Source organism: Mus caroli, chromosome 4 (genome assembly GCF_900094665.2).
Source record: "Mus caroli chromosome 4, CAROLI_EIJ_v1.1, whole genome shotgun sequence".
Taxonomy (NCBI): Eukaryota; Metazoa; Chordata; class Mammalia; order Rodentia; family Muridae; genus Mus; species Mus caroli.
This window is the reverse complement of record NC_034573.1, coordinates 46215335-46222008: the sequence shown is the minus strand read 5'-3', so window position 1 is coordinate 46222008 and position 6674 is coordinate 46215335. Positions and strand designations below refer to the sequence as shown.

The following is a 6674-nucleotide window of genomic DNA, read 5'->3' as shown; positions in this document are numbered from 1 at the left end:
TCTCTCTCTCTCTCTCTCTCTCTCTCTCTCTCATTAGAAAAGAAAAGGCTTCTAAGAGATAACAACCAAACATGACAAATAAAATATAATAAGATGAAGCAAAAAAAAAAAATGCGTATTGAAGTTGGACCTAGCTACCTAAGAGGAGGAAAGGAGTCCCAAGAGCAGGCAATCAAGTCAAAGATCCCACCCCCGCCCCTTTCTCTAAGTCAGGAGTTCCATATAAATGCTAAGCTGATAGCTATAGGGTACACAGAGGACCAGGTGTAAGCCCATGTGGGCCCTGCGCTTGCTGTTAATCTCTGTGACCTCCTATTTGCCTTGATTAGTGGATTCAGAGTTCCCCATTCTCCTGGTGTCCTCTACCTCCTCTGGCTCTTGCAATCTTCCCACCTCCTATTTTGCTGAATTGCCTGAGCTCTGAGGGGGTGTAATTTGATGAAGAACTCCAATTTCAACTCTACATGATGTCTGGCTGTGGGTCTCTGCATCTGTTCTCATCTGCCACTGGAGGAAGCCTCTCTGGTTGTCTGTGTTCTTTACATGAGTATCACCTCCTATTTATTTACTGAGGACTTTTAGAAATAAAACATGGAGAAAGCCCCTAAACCTGCAAACATTCCCAGTGTGTTCTTATTTCCAGAAGCCTATGTTAAGAATCCGAATATCGGCTCTAGGAAAATCAAAGTATCATGGATCAAATAACAACCAACTAATAAGAAGTTCTAACAGGGTTAGCATAGTAACAAGACTATAAGAGGGAAACACAGGCTTTTCTGCATTTTTGCAGACTAGAATTATTCAAGGATCACCATCATCAGGTGCCAGACTTCTTAAAGAGCATTTACAAAAAAACAGTGCAACCTTGTTCTCAGCCAGACCATTTCATTTTATTTTCTAATTGACTGAGGTCATTTAAAATGAATTGTTACAACCTGGCTCTGGAAATCATCTATTTTCCCATAAAATGTCTTTCCTTGCTTCCATGGGGAAGAGCAGAAAGATAGAACTGGCCTTAGGCCCAAACCATAATTTTAGTAATTACTAGCACAAGTGACTGCAGCCATAATTGAGCCATTCAAAGCCAAATGGTAGTAGTAATTATTTTGTCGTATTTGAATAAAGAGTGCTTTTTGGAGGGAACAAGTTCAGTTGAGCTAAGAAGGCTTAGACAGTCAGCCATGGAGTCGGAGACCTTCTATATGCAGTAGGGGTCTTCCTGGCACCACAGCTCTCTTACTCGACAGTGATATATGCCCCTCGTTATAGATGATGGCCTTGTCACACTTAAACTAATCTCTCTTTGTGTTTTCAGGCCCAGCTCATTCCCCTGGGCAACAGTCATCAATTTACATGGAGAGGCACCAGGAGAAACACAAAACCTATCTATCACAATTGCTCAGAGTGTACTAGCAGTCATTTCAAGCCAAGCATGCATCCACATTTCAATCAGGCTCTACCCCTGCAGCATCATAAATAGTGCCAGGAGATGCACTGTTAAGAAAATGGATGGAAGAGAGTGACTCCTATGAAATATGGAGGCCAGTGAACTCTCTTCTCATATGACCACCCCAGTGTCCACGGAGTTAAGCATGGCTTGCACATTATCCAGACTTCCTGCAATCATCTGACTGCTTATGAATAGCCATCTCAGCATGCAAGTAGCTACAACAGAAGCCTCACTGGCCTAGGAATGTAGAAGCCTGAGAAGCAGGGTTCATATCCATGAGTTTTCTTGGTCACCCAGATGACCAAGGCTGATCTGCTCTCTCACAGACATATTCCCTGGGCCCGGGCTTCCTCTGTTCAAGAAGGAGTTTGCTCCACTTCCCCCAAAGAATTTATTTTCTTCCCAAGCCATAAATTTCTCAAGCATTGCTAAAAATGGAAATGGCACGGCCAATATTTTTCATGGTCAAAGAGTCAAATGGAAAGCAAATATTTCAATGTCATGGAAATCATGGTCCCATGACTCTATCAATTGGAATGAGTAAGCCTCCCCTTTCTGAACACGACTTGAATGTAATCAGCATACATTTAGTTTACTGCTTCTGCATAGTCCTCCAAAAGTTCCTTTCCTTTTCTTAATATTCCTGTCACACACAATCATTCAGTTCAAAGCCAGGGCACTAATTTTGGAAAACAAAGCTTATTGGGAGTGAAGCCACACCCAATTTTTTGCTTGTTTCTATTATGCGTTCTTGTGATGAGCCTAGAGCCCAGCAGCGGCTACACTAATATATAAATTGCAAGTTTGAAAATATTTTCTATTCACCCCTTTGCAGAAAATATTTCAAAACCCTGTTCTAGATTATGACCAGCACCTACTGTTATTAATCTACTTGATTGTGGCCTTTCAAAAGATTATTCTCCTCTGAGGATACTCTTATCAATCTCATACAGAAAGCTAGACCATGACACGATTTATTTTGAACCATTTTGAATGCCTTTTTTCCTGTAAAAGACTAATCTCCTTGTGTTGCTATATCTCTCACATTCACACACTTCGTTGACTTGACTTTATTTTACTCTTATCACTAAGAAACCCACCAGAATTGTGAAAAAATATATACATGGACTGAATTTTAATAATCAGAGGTGCTATGAAATCTGCCCAAAAAAATGATAAAAAGTAAGAGAAGCTCTTGACTAAAAGGAGAGTTCAACCCACTTTCCTGTGTATGTTTCACTGGGCTAGCACTATTCATGCAAAGAATCTATACAACTAGGAGTATAGGAAAGCTTAAAGTGGCCAAAGCTGTGCTTACACACAAGTCGGTAGCTTTACAAACTTTCTTTGCAATCCAAGAAGAAGAGCAAGTATACCAAGATTTTACATAAAAGAACTAAACAAAGTAGTGCATAGGAGTACAAAGACTTGAGTGAGATGTCCATAGACATGAACTCTGAAATGGGACAAGTGGGGTGGAAGAGTGGATAAAGAAACTAGAGATAGCATTGTAAAATGATTACCAGAGGAGGATATTATCAGAAAACAGATCAGTGACCCAAGTCATTGAGAGGAAAGCTAAATGCCAGCCTTTGGCAGATTCATTCCTTTAGTACTGTGTAGGACGAGGCCATATGCCTGCATGCAAGGCCACCTCCATGAAGTAATCCTGACTGAGTTAGATTGGACTCAGGACCCGTGCCTACTATCCTCAGGTCCCTTGCATTCCCATCTGCCTCTCTGGCTCAGATGGAAACTAAGACAGCGTCATTGCACTGTGGATTCCCAGGAGGCTGGCCATGAGATTCCTCTTAGTACACAGGTACAAAGGGTCATAGTTTGATGATTTGTACCAGATAACTTACAGAAAAAAAATTATATAGCAAAAAGAAAGTGCCAACATTAAGCCACATGAAATAGTAAATGAGTTCTCCACTTTGTCTCATCTGCATATACCATTTGCTAACTTTGATGGCTTAGTAAATTCTTAGTCAATTTTTAGCACATATTTCACAGCTCCTTTGAAAATCATTTCTGTATACTGTTTGTTTGATGACTCAGTCTCTGGGAGCTCCCAGGGGTCCATCTGTAAGGGGAGGCAGGAAGGTGGGCAACATTTTGGATGTAAATAAATAAAATAATTAGTTAATAAAAAGAGAAGAAAATTATTTCTGGAAAAGTTGCTGTTGTAGGAAGTCCTGGTACCTTGTATTTTTATCGTTATGACCACTGAGAAGTCCGATCTGCTCCTAGAACCTTCAAAAATCAGTTTAACTGCTAACTGCCTTCTAAATACTTATGTTTGTCCTCTCAGTGACCTGTAGCTTCCTCCTTTCATGAGTGAAGCATCACTTTCCAGCAGATGGAGACCATCAGAGCAAATCACAACTGGTCAAAAATGCAAGAACAACTGACAATGAGGTGCCTAGCCTCAACTAATAAATCTATACCAAGTACACTGGAGACTCAGGGAACCTCTCAGAAGAGAGGGCAAGGTCCTACAACTAGATAAAGAGCTACAGGTTATTAATGACATTGGAGAGAGGAAGAATGAGTCTTCCCTAAAAAAAGATCCCTCTAATTGTTGATCTAATGCCAAGCTGTCAGCCCTAAAAACACATACATATGCACAAAAATAAGTAGAATCAACAAGATACACACACACACACACACACACACACACACACACACACAATTAATAGCTAAAGAAAAAGATACAAAAGGACAAGAGGGTTAGAGAATAAAATAATTTATAATAACTAATATGTCTGGAATTCTGAAGATTACATGAACAGTTTCTTTGAATGAAGGGGACATATTTATGACATAAAACTAAATAGAGACAAATAGATGTAAAATCAGAGGTGTCTGTTGCCCAAAAGCCCCGGATTTGAATTTCAGCTCCACCATATAATGAATGGATGGTTTCCAGAGGTCTGGAAACTCAACTGCATGCAGAGAGGAGGGTATCCATGATGAAGGAGCAAAAGAATAGCACTGTGCAGTACCTGGGACAGTGTGTGGCAGTGACCAGATGCCACACTGGCAGGTGACACTGTGATAAGAGGGTAATTGCAAACTTGTTTGCATATCTTCAACTTCAGATTATGAACTCTTCGAAAACAGAATGTGGTATGCATTTACTGTAAGAATTTTAAAACTTAAAAGCCCCCACATTTGTAGAAAATACAGTCTACTAAAACATCGTCTAACATGATTATTTTCAATAAGTACTAGGCTAACATTTCTGAGCACAGTTCATTTTCTGTCATTACACTAAGCCTTCATGTGTACATGTGTAGTTAGCTCCCCATTCTATCTGTTTTATTACTGAGGAAACTGGTAGCCAGTGAAATAATTTCATTCTATTAAGGGTATAAAAGTGAGTGGGCTGAACAGGTCTAGAATAGGAGATATCCAAATTCGTTAATTGTACAAATCTTTGCTGTGATGTTTGATGATAGTGACATTTGAGAACCTGGCATTGCCTTATTTTGTCACATCAAGCATCATCTTATTAGCGTCCTTTCATTAGCGTTTCACCACTCTTGTTGAGGATCGGAATGCTTGCTGTTTGCCTAGTTGGGGCATTGTACTACATAGATGATCTCACCTGAAGCAGGAGCTACCACACGTGACTCCAGTTACTCCTAGATTTCAAAGGAGCTCAAGGACTTCACTATGGTAGCCACTGCATCTTAATTCTTAATGATTATTTGCCGATTTGCTGAGTCAGCAGACTCAACGTGCAGTATGAAAATCTGTCAGTAAAATGACTGATACCAGCAGGAGCATGCATTAGAAATCCAAATCCCATCGGTTCAGGACCATCATAATCAAACTTTTACTTAACGCTGTAAACCTTTTAGAATGGACACACTGAAACAGAAAAGTCGACACACGCGGAGAAGATGCAAAGATCTCTCTTTTCTCTTGCGTTCTAACATGTGTACCCTTTTCGTTGCTAATCAAAAAACCATCAGACGTTAAAGTTCTATGAATAGTGAAATTGTGTCAGTCTCGGGGCAACCATTGAGTTGAAGAGCATGGCAAAGAGGGTTTCCGGTAAATTCTCTGTGCACCATTAACGCTGTGGTTCATGCTTTGAGCAATGAACTAAGGCAACGCTCATAATAGGCAGCTGTTCATAACTCAGTAATCCGGGATGATTATTTTGTGAAAACAAGCACTTCTCAAAAACACTTAAACAGATATCTACTTTAAAAGAAGATAATGTTGGCAGATTGGAATGATGATAAAATGTGCTTGTTCCGTCCTTACCTCAAGCTAATTAACAGCTTGGCATGTCTCACATTGAAAGCAACCAATTATCACAGGACAAAATACTGGCTGTCAACATTTCTGTAATGCAGTTGGCACAGAAAGTGTCATACAAATAACTTCCAGCAAAGGCTAATGGAGACAGACACTAATGCCCCAGGCCAGCTTGAAAATGAAAGCTGGAACCCAAAACAATTAGACCTTTCATTATGGAAAAAGTAACTGTAGCCATTCAACAGTGACACGGTTAAGATAGCCAATTGCTTCTCAAAAATAAAGTGTGACCATCTTTCATTCTGCTCTGGGTGGGGTTGAACCTTCACCCTGTCAAATGTCCAAGGATATAAGCAATGTCTCTGCCAGGAGGAAAGCCAGACATGGGAGGACCTGGATGCTATATTCCAGAATGCTACATAGCAGAAAAGAATGGTTTTGCCTTGATATCTGGTGCACATACACACACCACAGATTCTGTAGACCTCTTGTCCACAGAGACCCCCGATGTTTGATATATGTAACAAACACTGTGAAAATATCATGTCTATGGAGTGCTTTTGGGTGGTAAAATTACTCAAACAAATTGAGACCAATTCAATATATATTGTATATTTAATGTGAACCAAGTTTTGTGGTTGCTCATTGTTTTGCTATCAATGGTCTCTCATCTTTCTGAAGAGATAGGTTAAGCATAAAATAATAAGTGTTTCAATAGCAAAGTATCCATGTTATCAGCCTAGAACCTTGAGGACATAGCTGAGAGGAGAATTATGTGGATATTTGAAAGAAGACCTACGGTAGCCTTGATTTTTATTTTATTTTTTTATTTTTGCCATTCTTATGTGCAAATTTCTGGATTTAGGATAGATTTGTTTCCCACACTGGGATCTTTGTGAAGTACCAGCTCCTGTCACTGAGAGGTGGCTACTCATTTGCTGTTAGGAGC

The 6674-nt window shown here is 39.9% G+C and overlaps 1 protein-coding gene across 3 annotated transcripts in view; it reads right to left on the bottom strand.

The window, feature by feature from the left end:
- Positions 1 to 3718, bottom strand: part of LOC110292841 (E3 ubiquitin-protein ligase Topors-like) — a 14857-nt gene extending 11139 nt beyond the window's left edge. Inside the window, exon 1 of one of the 3 annotated variants that reach the window (XM_021160438.2) lies at positions 3656 to 3718. The gene's annotated coding sequence lies outside the window, so the exon portion shown is untranslated. The remainder of the gene's footprint in view (positions 1 to 3655) is intronic. The other 2 variants (XM_021160441.2, XM_021160439.2) reach the window with 2 other exon arrangements.
- Positions 3719 to 6674: the final 2956 nt, after the last annotated feature.